General features: G+C 37.0%; 1 long non-coding RNA gene across 1 annotated transcript in view; it reads right to left on the bottom strand.

Moving 5' to 3' along the window:
• The window catches only part of LOC140713078 (uncharacterized), a 230729-nt gene extending 215400 nt beyond the window's left edge, over positions 1 to 15329 (bottom strand). The window contains exons 1-2 of the long non-coding RNA XR_012094937.1: positions 15144 to 15329; positions 8609 to 8690 (exon numbers count right to left, since the gene is read on the bottom strand). This is a non-coding gene — a long non-coding RNA (uncharacterized lncRNA). The remainder of the gene's footprint in view (positions 1 to 8608; positions 8691 to 15143) is intronic.
• Between the last annotated feature and the right edge of the window lie 571 nt (positions 15330 to 15900).

Genomic DNA, 15900 nt, shown 5'->3' with positions numbered 1-15900 from the left:
TGGTAAATAGTAAATTTAATGACAGATGACGGTTTGGATATTATGAGCTCAGAGGAGTGAATCTTTATGTAGTCTTGAAGATCCATGGTGAATGTTATCCCTTGCATTTTTTTCAGTTTTATTAAGGTACCATTGACAACTAAAATTATATATATTTACAGTGCACAAGGTGATTTTTTTGTTTTAAAGTTTTTGAAAAAACTTTTAAGTTTGGGGGTACATGTAAAGGTATGTTACATAGGTAAATACGTGTCATGGGTTTTTTTGTACATATTATTTCATCACCCAGGTATTAAGCCCAGTGCCCAATAATTGTCTTTTCTGCTCCTCTCCCTCCTGCCACCCTACTACCTCAAGTAGATCCTAGTGTCAGTTGTTTCCTTCTTTGTGTTCATAAGTTCTTATCATTTAGCTCCCACTTATAAGTGAGAACATATGGTATTTGGTTTTCTGTTCCTGCATTGGTTTGCTAAGAATGATAGCCTCCAGCTCCATCAGTGTTCCTGCAAAAGATATGATCTTATTCTTTTTATGGTTGCATAGTATTTCATGGTGCATATGTATCACATTTTCTTCATCCTGTCTGTCATTGATGGGCATTTAGGTAGATTCCATGTTTTTGCTATTGCAAATAGTGCTGCAATGAACATTCACATACAGGCCTTTATGGTAGAATGATTTATATTCCTCTGGGTATACACCCAGTAATGGGATTGCTAGGTTGAATGGTAGTGCTTTCCACAATGATTGAACTAACTGACACTTCCATCAACAGTGTATAAGTGTTCCTTTTTCTCCAAAACCCACCAGCATCTGCTATTTTTTGACTTTTTAGTAATAGTCATTCTGACTGGCATAAGATGTTATCTCATTGGGGTTTTGATTTGGATTTCTCTAATGGTCAGTGCTATTGAGCTTTTTATATGCTTGTTGGCCACATGTATGTCTTCTTTTGAGAAGTGTCTGTTCAAGTTCTTTGCCCACTTTCTAATGGGGTGGTTTTTCTTTGTGAATTTATTTAAGTTCCTTATAGGTGCTGGATATTAGACCTATGTCAGATGGGTAGTTTGCAAACATTTTCTCCCATTCTGTAGACTGTCTGTTTATTTTGTTGATAGTGTCTTTTGCTGTGCAGAAACTCTTAAGTTTAATTAGATCCCACTTGTTAATTTTTGCTTTTGTGGCAATTGCTTTTTGTATCTTTGTAATGAAACCTTTGCCTGTTCCTACGTCCAGGATGATGTTGCCTAGGTTGTCTTCCAGGGTTTTTATAGTTTTGGGTTTTACATTTAAGTCTTTAATCATTCTTGAGTTGATTTTTGTATATGGTGTAAGGAAGGGGTCCAGCTTCAATCTTCCGTTTATGGTTAGCCAGTTCTCCCAGCACCATTCATTAAATAGAGAGTCTGTTCTCATCTTTTGTTTTGTTGTCCACTTTGTTGAAGATCAGATACTTGTAGATGTGCAGTCTTATTCCTGGGCTCTCTATTCCGTTTTATTGGTCTATGTGCCTGTTTATATACTAGCACCTTGCTGTGTTGGTTACTGCAGCCTTGTAGCAAAGTGTTAAGTCAGGTAACATGATGCCTTCAGCTTTGTTCTTTTTGCTTAGGATTGCCTTGGCTAGTCAGGCTTTTTGGCTTCATACAAATTTTTAAATATTTTTAGATAGTTCTGTGAAAAATGTTCTTGGTAGTTTGATAGGCATCACATTGAATCTGTAAATTGCTTTGGACAGTATAGCTATTTTAATGATATTATTTCTTCCTATCCATGAGTATGGGATGTTTTTCCATTTGCTTGTGTCTTCTCTGATTTCTTTGAGTAATGTTTTGTAGTTATCATTGTAAAGATCTTTCACCTCCCTGGTTAGCTGTATTCCTACATATGGTTTATGTGTCCAGGAATCTATCCATGTATAGAAATGCTAGTGATTTTTTTGTATGTTGATTTTGTATCCTGCAACTTTGCTGAAGTTGTTTATCAGCTGGAGGAGCTTTGGGGCCAAGATAACAGGTTTTTCTAGATGTAGAATCATGTCATCTGAAAATAGAGCTAGTTTGACCTCCTCTCTTCCTAAATGGATGCCCTTTATTTCTTTTTCTTACCTGATTGCTCTGGCAAGGACTTCCAATACTATGTTGAATAGAAGTGGTGAGAGAGGGCATCCTTGTCTGTGCCAGTGTTTATTCTTTCTCTCTCTTTTTTTTTTTATTAAAGTAATTTCCTTTTTTTTTTTTCTCTTCAATTTTTAAGTTCAGGGGTACATGTGTAGGATGTGCAGGTTTGTCACAAAGGTAAGTGTGTGCTATGGTGGTTTGATGCACAGATCATCCCACCACCTACGTATTAAGCCCAGCCAGCATTTATTAGCTATTTTTCCTGATGTTCTCCTTTCTCCCACTGCCCCCAAACTGACAGGCCCCATTGTGTGTTGTTCCTCCTCATGTGTCCATATGTTTTCATCATTCAGCTCCCATTTATAAGTGAAGACACATGGTGTTTGGTTTTCTATTCCTGCATTAGTTTGCTGAGGATAATGGCTTCCAACTCCATCCATGTACCTACAAAAGACATTATCTCATTCCTTTTCATGGCGGCATAGTATTCCATGGTATATCTTTACCACACTAGCCAGCATTCTCAGCACCATTTATTAAATAGGGAGGTCATTTTCCCACTGCTTGTTTTGTCAAGTTTGTCAAAGATCAGATGGTTGTAGGTGTGTGGTCTTACTTCTGAGTTCTCTATTATGTTCTATTGGCATATGTGCTAGTTCTTGTACCAGTATCATGCTGTTTTGGTTACTGTAGCCTTGTAGTATAGTTTGAAGTTGGGTAGCATGATGCCTCCAGCTTTGTTCTTTTTGCTTAGGATTGTCTTGGCTATTCAGGCTTTTTGGCTTCATAAGAATTTTTAAATACTTTTTGTAATTTTGTAAATAATGCCAATGGTAGTTTAATGAGAATAGCATCGAAACCATAAAATACTTTGGGCAGTATGGCCATTTTCAGCAATATTGATTCTTCTTATCCATGAGAATGGAGTATTTCTTCATTTGTTTGTGTCCTCTCTGATTTGTTTGAGCACTGGTTGTAGTTCTCCTTGAAGAAGTCCTTCACCTCCCTTGTTAGCTGTATTCCTAGGTATTTTATGCTTTTTGTGGCAATTGTGAATGGAAGATCATTTATGATTGGGCTCTCAGCTTGCCTGTTGTTGGTGTATAGGAATGCCAGTAATCTTTGCACATTGATTTTGTATCCTGAGACTTTGCTGACGTTATTTATCAGCTTAATAAGCTTTTGGGCTGAGATAACAGGGTTTTCTAGATATAGAATTATGCCATCTGCAGACAAAGATAGTTTGACTTCCTCTCTTCCTGTTTGAATACACTTTATTTTCTTCTCTTGCCTGATTGCTGTGTCCAGAACTTCCAATACTATGTTGAATAGGAGTGGTGACAGAGGGCATCCTTCTCTTGGACTGATTTTCAAGGGAAATGCTTGCAGCTTTTGACCATTCAATATGATATGGGCTTTGGGTTTGTCATATATGATGCTTATTATTTTGAGTTATGTTCTTTCAATACCTAGTTATTGAGAGTTTTTAACATGAAGGGATGTTGAATTTCATTGAGGGCCTCTTCTGAGTCTATTGAGATAATCATGTGGTTTTGTATTTAGCTCTGTTTATGTGATGAATTACATTTATTGATTTGCATATGCTGAACCAAACTTGCATCCCAGGGTTGGAGCCAATTTGATTGTGGTGGATAAGATTTTTGATGTGCTGCTGGGTTTGATTTGCCAATACTTTATTGAGAATTTTTGCATTGATATTCATCAAGGATATTGGTCTGAAGTTTTCTTGTTTTGTTGTGTCTCTGCTAGGTTTTGGTATCAAAATGATGATGGCCTCACAGAATGAGTTAGGGAGGAGTCTCTCTTTTTCTATCGTTTGGAATAGTTTCAGAAGAAATGGTACGAGCTCCTCTCTGTACCTCTGATAGAATTTGGCTGTGAATCCATCTGGTCCTGGGCTTTTTTTGGTTGGTAGGCTATTAATTACTGCCTCAATTTCAGAACTTGTTATTGGTCTATTCAGGGATTCAACTTCTTTCTTGTTTAGTTCTGAGTGGGTTTATGTGTCCAGGAATCTATCCATTTCTTCTAGGTTTTCTAGTTTGTATGTGTAGAGGTGTTTGTAATAGTTTCTAATGGTTGTTTTTACTTCTGTGGGTTCAGTAATTACAGTCCGTTTGTCATTTCTAATTGTGTTTATTTTAATCTTCTTTCTTTTCCTCTGTATTTGTCTAGCTAGTGGCCTATGTATTTTATTAATTTTTTCAAAATACAAACTCCTGGATTTGTTGATTATTTGCATGGTTTTTTGAATCTCAATTTTCTTCAGTTAAGCTCTGATTATTGTTATTTTCATCTTCTGCTAGCTTTGGAGTTAATTTTTTCTTGCTTCTCTAATTCTTTCAGTTGTGAAATTAGGTTGTTAATTTGAGATCTCTCTAACTTTTCTATGTGGGCATTTAGTGCTATGAATTTCTTGCTTAACATTTCCTTAGCTGTGTCCCAGGGATTCTTGTGTGTTTTATCTTTGTTCTTATTATTTTCAAAGAACTTCTTGATTTCTGCCTTAATTTCGTTATTTACTTAATAGTCATTCAGGAACATACTGTTTAATTTCCGTGTAATTCTATGGTTTTGAGCCGTTTTCATTGTCTTGAATTCTATTTTTATTGCACTGTCGTCCTAAGGTGTGTTTGGTATGATTTTTGTTCTTTTACATTTGTGGAGGATCATTTTATGTCCAATGATATGGTCAATTTTAGAATACATGACATGCAGTGATAAGAAGAATGTATACGCTTTTGTTTTTGGGTAAAGAGTTTTGGAAAGGTTTGTCAGATCCATTTGGCTCAATGTTGAGTTTAGGTCCTGAATACCTTTGTTAATTTTCTGCCTTGATGGTCTATCTGATATTCTCAGTGGAGTGTTGAAGTCCCCCACTATTTTTGTGTGGTAGTCTACGTCTCTTTGTAGGTCTCTAAGAACTTGACTTATAAATTTAGGTTCTCCTATACTGGTTGCGTATATATTTAGGATAGTTAGGTCTTCTTGTTGAACTGAACACTTTACTATTAGGTAATGCCCTTCTTTTTCTTTTAAGATCTTTGTTCGTTTAGAATCCGTTTTGTCTAAAATTAGTATTGCAACCCCTACCTTTTCTGTTTTCTATTTGCTTGACAGATTTTTCTCCATCCTTTTATTTTGAGCCTATGAGTGTCATTATGTGTGAGATGAGTCTCTTGAAGACAGCATACATTGAGTCTTGCTTTTTATACAGCTTGCCACTCTATCTTTTAAGTGGCATATTTATCTTGTTTACATTCATGGTTTGTATTGATATGGTGGATTTGATCTTGTCATTGTGCTGTTAGCTGGTTATTATGTTGGTTTGTTTGTATAGTTGCTTTACTATGACACTAGTCTGTGCATTTAAGTGTGTTTTTGTATTAGCTGTTTCCAATCTTCCCTTCTTTTATTTATTGCTCTTTTCAAGATCTCCTGTAAGGCAGGTCTAGTGGTAATGAATTTCCCCAACATTTGCTTATACAAAAAGATTCTATTTCACCATCACTTAGGAAGCTTAGTTTGCCTGGATGTGAAATTCTTAGTTGAAGATTTCTTTCTTTAAGAATGTTAAATATAGGCCTCCAATTTCTTCTGGCTTGTAAGATTTCAGCTGAGATGTGCTATATTAACCTAATGAGGTTTCATTTGTAGGTGGCCTGAGCTTTCTATCTAGCTGCCTTTAACATTCTTTCCTTCATCTTGACCTTGGAAAACCTGACAATTATGTGTCTTGAGGATGATCTTCTTGTGGAGAATCTTGCAGGAATTCTCTGTGTTTCCTGAATTTGACTGTTGACCTCTCCAGCAAGGTTGGGGAAGTTTTCATGGGAGATATCCTGAAATATGTTTCCCAAGTTGTTTACTTTTTCCCTCCCCATTTCAGGGATGCCAATGATGTATAGATTTGGCCTCTTTACATAATCCCATACTTCTCAGAGATTTTGTACATTCCTTTTTATTCCTTTTACTTTCATTTTGTCTGACCATCTTATTTCAGAGGGCCAGTCTTCAAGTTCTGAGATTCTTTCCTCAGCTTGGTTTATTTTGCTGTTATTTAATAATACTTGTGATTGCATTGTGAAATTCCTATATTTTGTTATTCAGCTCTGTCAGATCCACTAGGTTCTTTTTTATATTGGTTATTTTATCCCTCAGCTCCTGTATCACTTTATTGTGATTCTTGTTTTCCTTGGATTGGGTATTGTCATCCTCCTAAACCTTGATGATCTTTGTTCCTATCCATATTCTGAATTCTATTTCTGTCATTCCAGCCAGTTCAGCCTTATTAAGAACTCTTGTTGGAGAACTGGTGTGGTCATTTGGAGGACATATAATACTCTGGCCATTTGAGTTGTCAGATTTCTTGCACTGTTTTTTTCTCATTTCTGAGTGTGGGTGTTTCTTTAACTGCAGTATAGATTCAGTATAGTCAATAGACTTATTTTCTGGATGTTGTCACTGGGGTGAGTCTTTTTGCAGGGTCTTTATCTGATGCTGCCTTCTTGTCTCTGCTTTCAAAGGGGGGTATGTTAGTGAGGTATTTTTATGGTTGAAGCTTTGGGGTGTGATCCACCAGGTGGCAAACTTGTTGGTCAGTTTGTAGACTCTTGCTCGGTGTGTGGCTCCCCTATATTTCCTCATAGTTGCAGCTATGTTCCCTCTTTGTGTTCTGAAAGTGTGGGTTCCTCTCTCCCATGAGTGCTGGTGGTAGACTGTGATGTGCACTCCTAGGCTGCTCCCTGCAGCTCTGGGGAGATTTTAGTCTTTATGTTTGTTCCCCAACTTGAAGGCAGAAGAGGAAAGGAATTCAGTAGTGGTTGTTTGTGAGGGTCATTTGTTTATCTTCTGGGGGCTTCACCCAAGAGAGATGTAGGTAAGTCAGCAATCACTCAGTGCAATCAGCCCACGATGGACGGTTTGTGCTGTGGGCCTAAGCCAGGGGTTCCCTTTCTTGTGACAAGCAGTTTTGGGGGGTATGTGGGGAGGATGTTGGAGGTGTGGATAAGGCACTTAGGGTCTTTGCTCTTTCATTAGTCTGAAGGTGGCAAAGGCAAATGCCTCTGCAGTGGCAAAGAGGCTTTCAGTTGACCTGGAGGCTCTGTCCAGGGAGTTGCCAAGTTGCTACTGGTACAATAGCTCTGATGTGGTGTGGCTGGAGGCCCAGGCCTGTAGGACCTGCCCTTAAGGAGACAGGGGCATGGGCACACATGTAGCAGTCTGGATTCTTTTCCATAGGGCTGCTGTGGTATGCTTGGGGCCCATTCTAGTTCCCAGGCACCTCAGTTTTTCCAGTACCTGTAGGTATCACCAGTGAAGGCTGTGAAATAGCAAAAATAGCAGCCTGTCTCTCCCTCTGATAGGCCTGTCCTAGAGAGGCATGAGCCTGTTGCTGGCCCAAAGGCACCTATAGAAGGTGGTTGGAGACATCATTTGGGAGGTTCCCACCCAGTGAGGCAGAATGGGATTGGGGCCCCACTTAAAAAGCACTCTGGCCACATTTTGGTAGAGTGACTGTACTGTGCTGGGGATCCACTTCAGTCCCCAGTCACCTCAGACACTCTGAAGCCCAAAGGCTGGGATGGTGAAATCACCCAAACAGCAAAGATAGCAGCTCATCCCTCCCTCTGGGATCTCCATCCCAGGGAGATTACAATTCTCTGTTGGCCAGAAAACACTGACAATGGTGACTGAGGGCCCTGGATGGGAGCTCCCACCCAGTGAGGGGGGGTGGAATCGGAAACCCGCTTAAAGGAGCAGTCTGGTCACATTTTGGTAGGGCAGCTATGCTGTGATGGGAGATCCCTTCCATCCCTGGTTAGCTCAGACTCTCCGAAGTCTGAAGGCTACATTGGCTAAGTTGCGCCAACAACAAAGATGACAGTCCACCCCTCCCTCTGAGGGTGCTGTCCCAGGGAGAATTCAAATCTCTGTTGGTTGGAGAACATAAGAGGTGGGTAGCTAGAATCCCTGGTTGAGATGTCCCTCTCAGTGAGGAGGAATGAGATTGAGCACCCACTTAAAGCAGTAGTCTGGTCACGTTTTGGTACAGCAGCTGTTCTATGCTGAAGGATTCCTTCCACTCCTGGTCAGTTAGGACTTTCAAAGACTAAAGCCTGGAATGGCTGAGGTGCCCAAACAGCAAACATATTGGCCTGTCCCTCCCACAGGGAGCTCCTTCTTAGGGAGGTGCAATGCTGCTACTGGTGGCTGGCTGGAATTCCAAGCTAGTGTGTCTTATCTTGTGAGGTGCTGCAAAAGTGGGGCCTGCAGGTTGGAAAGCCTGAGTATCTAAGGATCCAGAGCCTCATGCATTCCTGAGCAGCTGATCTGCTGAGACTTCACACAGCTGTCTGTCAGACTGAAGGCCCTGGTAAAGCAGGTTCACAAGGAGATCTCCTAACCTCAGGATTGCAAAGATCTGTGGGAGAAGTATGGTTTCCTGGGGTTGCACAATCACTCACCACTTCCCTGGGTGGTGGATGTTCCCCTGGCTCTGTGTTGTTACTGGGTGGGCTGTTGTTCTGTCTTGATCTTCTTCATTCTCTGTAAGTCAAGTTGTTTCCTTGATTAGTCTCAATGACAGTACCAGGATGTTTCAGTTGAATATGCTGTATTTACTCTCCCCTTTTGTTCCTCTCTGTGAGCCACACAGATTAGCTGCTTCTAGTTGGCCATCTTGGCCACAAGAAGCCAAATGTGATGTTTTGATATATGTATACATTATGAAATGATTAAATCACATCAAGCATTATATTTATCACCTCACATACTTAACTTTTTGTGGCAGAAATATTTAAGATGTGCTGTCTTAGCGATTTTTGACTATACTATGTTATTATTAATTATAGCCACCATGCTGTTCAATAGATATCTAGAACTCATTAATCCTAACCAAAAATTTATACTCTCTAACCAATATTTCCCCATTCTCACTTCTGCCATTGCACAGCCCCTGGCAACCATATTCTGAACTCTGCTTCTATGAGATTGACTTTTTTAGATTCCACCTGTAAGTGCAATCATGCAGTATTTGTTTTTCTGTGCCTGGTATTTTTCACTTGATATCCTCCAGGTATATCTGTGTTGACAGAATTTTCTTCTTTTGAAAGGCTGAATATATATATCACATTTCTTTATCCATTAATTCACTGATGGACACTTACATTAATTCCATATCTTGGTTACTGTGAATACTGCTGCAATGAACATGGGAGTGAAGCTATCTCTTTAAGATCCTAAATTCATTTACTTTGGATATATGCCCAGAAGTGGGACTGTTGGACCATATGGTAGTTCTATTTTAAAATTTTTAAGAAACCTCCCTACTATTTCCCATAATGTCTGTACTAATTTACATTTCCCACAACAGTATACAAAGGTTTTTTTGCTCTACGTTTTTGCTCAAATTTATCACTTATCTTTTTGATCATAGCCATTTTAGCAGGTGTAAGATGACGTCTCATAATTTTGTTTGGCTTTTTAAAAAATCGTCATTTATTCCATTGCCAACCTTCTTTATTTATGGAGTTTTCAATTTCTGCACTATATATTCTACACTGTATTCTATTCCCTTTAGAACTTCTTTTTAACATTTCTTGCTGGAGTAGGCTACTGGTATTGAATTTACTCAGCTTTGTTTCTCTGAAAAATCTTCTTATTTTTTCACTTTAAAAGACTATTTTATTGGGATTAAAATTCTTGGTGTTACTCTTCTACAACATTTTGGACATTTTATATTATTGTTATCTTGGTTATATGGTTTCTGGTGAGAAGTCTACTGTAATTAAATTATTGTTCCTCTTTGGGTAGTGAAGTGTGTGTGTTTGTGTGTGTTTATGCATATGTGTATATAACTCTGGACTCAACATTTTGTCTCTAGTTTTCTTCAGCTTGGTAATGATTTTTCTAGGATTTTGTTTGTTTTTATTTGTTCTGGTATTTAATCATGTTTGTTATTCTCTGAGTTTCCTATATTTGTGGTTTGGTGTCTGTCAGTAAGTTTGAAAAGTTCTCAGCCATTATTTACATATTTCTCCTAATTCCGTTCTCCCTTTTCTCCTTATGGGATACCAATTATAAGTATGCTATACCTTTAATTTTTTTCTTTATACGTTGAATGTGCTCTCTTTTTGATTTTCATTATTTCCTCTCTCTCTCTTATTTATTTATTTACCCATTTTCATTAGGGAAGTTTCTATTGCATTGTCCTCTAGCTCACTGATTCTTTTTCTTGGCCATGTCCAGTCTACTGATGAGTTCATCAAAAGCATTCTCCATTTTGGTTACATGTTTTTTATATTTGGCTTTTCTTTTTGATTCTTTCAAGAGTTTAATCTTTGGTCTTATACTATCCATCTGTTTCATTGTGATTTTAATTTGTTTCTCTAATGATTAGTGATGTTGGGCTTTTTTCCATGAATGTATTGGCCACGTGGTATGTCTTCTTTGTTTGATAATTTTTCCCCTTTCTAAATGGTGTATATTTAAGGTGCACCACATGATGTTTTGATACACTTACAAATAGTGAAATGGTTACTACAACCAAGCAAATGAACATATTCATTATGTCAGTTAGGCTTTTTTTTGTGTTTAAGAGCACTTAAAATCTACTCTCATAGCAGATGTAAAGTATACAATATTATTAACTATTGTCTTCCTCATGCTATACATTAGATCTCTACATATTCATTTGACAGAACTGCAACTTTTTACTCTTCAACCTATATCTCTTTATTTCCCCTACTGTCTCCACATCTGATAACCACCTTTCCAGTCTGTTTCTATGTATTTTAGTTTTTTTTTTAAGATTCTACATATAAGTGAGATCATGCTATCTTTTTCTTTTAGTGCCTGGCTTATTTCACTTAGCAAAACTCACTCCAGGTTCATTCACGTGTTCACAAAAGACAGAATATCCTGCTTTCTAAAGGTCAACTAATATTTCATTGTTCATATACACCATAATTTTCTTAAGCCGTTTATTTATCTATGCACACTTAGGTTGCTTCCATATCTTGGCTATTGTGAATAATGCTGTGATGACCAAGAGAGTGCAAATATCTCTAAAAGGCGCTGATTTCATTTCCTTTGTGTATATATTTAGAAGAGGGATTGGCGAGTCCTATGATAGCTCTGTTTTACTTCTGAAGAACTTTTTTGGTGTTCTCCATAATGGCTGCACCAATTTACATTACTACCAATAGAGTGTAAGGACTCTCTTTTTTCCACATCCTTGCCAGTATTTGTTATCATGTCTTCTTGATAACAGTCATTCTAAAAGATGTGAGGTGATACCTCATTGCAGTTATAATTTGCATTACCCTAATAATTAGTTATGTTGAGTACCTTTACACAGGACTGTTGACCATTTTTAATGTCTTCTTTGGAAAACTGTCTAGTTATTCGTCCATTTTAAAATCAGGTTATTATTACTATTTTCTCTCAAGTCATGTGAATTACTCACATATTTTTGAGTATTAGCCCCTTTTCAGATATAATATTCTATTAGTTCATAGGCTGCCTTTGCATTTTGTTGATTGTTTCCTGTGTAGAAGTTTTTTAGTTTGATATAGTTTTACTTGTTTACTTTTGCTTTTCTTGTCTAAGCATTTGGTGTGATATCCAAAAATATTACTGCCAAGGTCAATGTCAACATCTTTGTCCAATGTCCTTTAGAAATGTTAGTTTCAGGTCTTATATTTAAGTCTTCAATTTATTTTAAGTTGATTTTTGTGTATGATGTAAGATAAACATATAGTTTCATTCTTTTTCACGTATATATTTAGTTTTCCTAACACCATTTATTGAAGAGACTAATCTAATTACAATTTTGTATTCTTGGCATCCTCGTTGAAAATTAGTTGACCACATATGCTTGGGTTTACTTTGGGGATCTAAAATCTGTTCCATTAGTCTATGTGTCTGTTTTTATGCCAGTACTATACTCTTTGAATACTGTAGCTTTGTAGTATAATTTGAAATTAAGGAACGTAATGCTTCCAACTTTTTTTTTTCCTTAACTTTTATTTGGCTTTTGTGCAGGTATTTTGTGGTTCTGTATACATTTCGTGGAGTATATTGTGGTTCCATATAAATTTTAGAATTCTTTTTTTATTTCTGTGGAAAATGTTATTGGAATGATGATGAAGTATGCTTTGCATATGTAGATTGTTTTGAGTAGTATGGGCATTTTTACAATAGTAATTATTCCAAATCTATATCATGAAATATCTTTTCATTTATTTATATCATGTTCAGTTTTTTGATTCATGTTTTATAGTTTTCAGTGTACAGGTCTTTCATTTCCTTATTTAGATTTATTTCAAAAGTTTTTATTCTTTTTGATGCTATTGTAAATGGGACTTTAAAAACTTTCATTTTGAGGTAAGTCATTATTGGAGTAAAAAATGCAACTGAGTTTTTGAATGTTAATTTTGTATCCCGTAACTTTATTGAATTCATTTTATAGGTCTAACAGTTTTTTGGTGGTGTCTTTAAGGTTTTCTACAGATAAGGTCATGTCATCTACAAATAAAGATATTTATTTCTTCTTTTCAGATTTGGATACTCTTCTTTTCTTTTCTTGTCTGATTGTTCTTACTAGTACTTTTAGTCTATGTTGAATAGAAATGGCAATAGAAGGCCGGGCGCGGTGGCTCAAGCCTGTAATCCCAGCACTTTGGGAGGCCGAGGCGGGCGGATCACAAGGTCAGGAGATCGAGACCATCCTGGCTAACACGGTGAAACCCCGTCTCTACTAAAAATACAAAAAAACTAACCGGGCGAGGTGGCGGGCGCCTGTAGTCCCAGCTATTCGGGAGGCTGAGGCAGGAGAATGGCGTAAACCCAGGAGGCGGAGCTTGCAGTGAGCCGAGATCGCGCCACTGCACTCCAGCCTGGGGGACAGAGCAAGACTCCGTCTCAAAAAAAAAAAAAAAAGAAATGGCAATAGAAGGCATCCTTACCTTGTATTGGATCTTAGGAAAAAAAGCTTTCATGTTTTCTCCATTGATTATTATGGCAGCTTTGGATTTTTTATAAATGGCTGCGATAATTTGAGAAAAAATTTATTCTGTATCTAAATTTTTGAGACTTTATATCAAGAAAGGGTATTGAATTTTTTGAAATGTCCTTTCTTGATGTATTGAGATGATCATGTGGCTTTTTGTTCTGTTGGTGTGGTGTATTACATTGATTGATTTGTGTATGTTAAGCGAAACTTCCATTCTAGGGATAAATCCTACTTGGTCATAATGTATCATTTTTTGATATGTTGTTGAATAATGGTTTGCTAATATTTTGTTGAGGATTTTTGCATTAATGTTCATGAGAAGTATTTCATTAGAAATACTAATGTTTATTAGAAATATTTGTACCTTTGCTCCTTTTTCAGTCTAGCTAAAAGTTTGTCAATTTTATCTTTTCAAGATCCAAGTTAGTTTTGTAATCTTTTCTATTGCTTTTCTAGTCACTGCTTTATTTATGCTCTGATCTTTATTTCCTACATTCTATGAAATTTGGGCGTAGTTTGTTCCTATTTTCCTGATTCTATGAGGTTTAATGCTAAGTTGTTGTGATTTTTGGAGATCTTTCTTCTTTTTCATGTAAGCATTTATTATAGATATCCCTCTTAGAACTGCTTTTGCATAATCACATAGGTTTTGGTACATTGTATTTTCACTTTCATTTGTCTAAAAATACTTTTAAATTTCTTCTTCAATTTATTATTTGACCCACTTGCTAAAGAGTATATTGTTTAACTTCCATATATTTATGTATTTTATCAAATTCCTTCTATTACTGACTTTCAGTTTTATACCATTATAGTCAGAAAAGATACTTGAATATGATTTTAATCTTTTAAAATTTGTTAAGGCTTATTTTATGGTCTAACATATAATCTGTTCTGGAGAATGTTCCATGTTTGCTTGAAAATAATGTGTTTTGTGCTGCAGTTAGATGGAATGTTCTGTATGTGAAATAAGTCTTTTGTAGGTAACAGATAGTTGGGTCTTTTTAAAAAAATGTCCATTCAGCCACTTTATGTTTTTTGATAGAGGTTAGTCTATTTACATTTAAAGTAATTATTAATAGGCAGGGATTCACTACTGCCATTTAAAAAATTGTTTTCTGGGGCCGGGCGTGGTGGCTCATGCCTGTAATCCCAGCACTTTGGGAGGCCAAGGTGGGTGGATCATGAGGTCAGGAGATCGAGATCATCCTGGCTAACATGGTGAAACCTCATCTCTACTAAAAAATACAAAAAAATTAGCCAGGCGTGGTGGCAGGCGCCTGTAGTCCCAGCTACTCTGGAGGCTGGGGCAGGAGAATGGCGTGAACCCGGGAGGCAGAGCTTGCAGTGAGCCAAGATTGCGCCACTGCACTCCAGCCTGTGTGACACTGTGAGACTCCATCTCAAAAAAAAAAAAAAATTGTTTTCTGTGTGTACTGCAAATCCTGTTTTTTGTTTTTTTTTTTTGCTTGCTCATTTTCTTTGTAAAATAATATGTATTATTTTGGAGTGGTATGCTTTGATTATTTTCTTTTTTTCTTTGTGTATCTGCTATATGCTTTTGCTTTGTGGTTATAATTAAGCTGACATGAAACCTCTTATAGTTATACCAAACAATTTAAGCTGATAGCAACTTAACTTCAATTGCGTACATAAAATCTACAGTTTTACTTTCCGAAATGTTTTATGTTTTGGATGTCATATTGTACATCTTTGTATAAAATTGTAGCTGTGGTTTTTGTAATAATACTTCTATCTTTTAACCTTCATATGAATTATAAACAATTTACATACTATTATTAAAATATTAAAAATATTAAAGTATTCTGGGCTGGGTGCAGTGGCTCATGCCTGAAATCCCAGCACTTTGGGAGGCCAAGGTGGGAAGATCATCTGAGGTCGGGAGTTTGAGACCATCCTGGCCAACATGGAGAAACCCCGGCTCTACTAAAAATACAAAATTAGCTTGGTGTGGTGGTGCATACCTGTAATCCCAGCTACTCGAGAGGCTGAGGCAGGAGATTCGCTTGAACCCAGGTGTAGGTTGTGGCAAGCCAAGATTGTGCCATTGTACACCAACCTGGGCAACAAGAGCAAGACTCTGTCCAAAAAACAAAAAACACAAAAAACAAAATTTGAAGTATTCTGAATTTGACTGTGTGCTTACTTTTATCAAGGAGTTTCCTACATTTATTTGTTTTTAATGATAATAATTAGCAACTTTCACTTATGATTGAAGTCCTCCTTTTAGTATTTCTTGTAAGGCAGGTCTAGTGATAACTATCTCAGCTTTTTTTTTTGTAAATCTGGAAAATACTTCCTTCTTCCATCATATGTGAAGGACCGCTTTGCCAGGTAAAGTATTCTTGAGTGGCAGTTTTTGCTTTCAACAATTTGAATGTATTATCTCACTCTACCCCGGTCTGCAAATTTTCTGCTGAGAAATTCACTAATAGCCTTACTAAGATTTCTGTGTATATCATGTGCTTATGTTTTCTTGCTGCTTACAGAATTCTTTATCTCTGATTTTTAAAAAAAATTTCAACTTTTACTTTAGTTACAGGGGATACAGGTTAGTTACATGGGGATATTGAATGATGCTGAGGTTTGGGGTATGAATCTTTTCACCCAGGAAGTGAGCATAGTACCTTGATAGGTAGTACTTAAAGCCCCCCCTTTTTACCTACATCCCCAATAGTCTACAGTGTCTATTGATCCCATATTTATATCCATGTATGCTCA

The sequence above is a fragment of the Chlorocebus sabaeus genome, chromosome 12 (genome assembly GCF_047675955.1).
Source record: "Chlorocebus sabaeus isolate Y175 chromosome 12, mChlSab1.0.hap1, whole genome shotgun sequence".
Taxonomy (NCBI): Eukaryota; Metazoa; Chordata; class Mammalia; order Primates; family Cercopithecidae; genus Chlorocebus; species Chlorocebus sabaeus.
The sequence above is the reverse complement of the archived record's forward strand: the minus strand, read 5'-3'. Positions and strand labels throughout refer to the sequence as shown.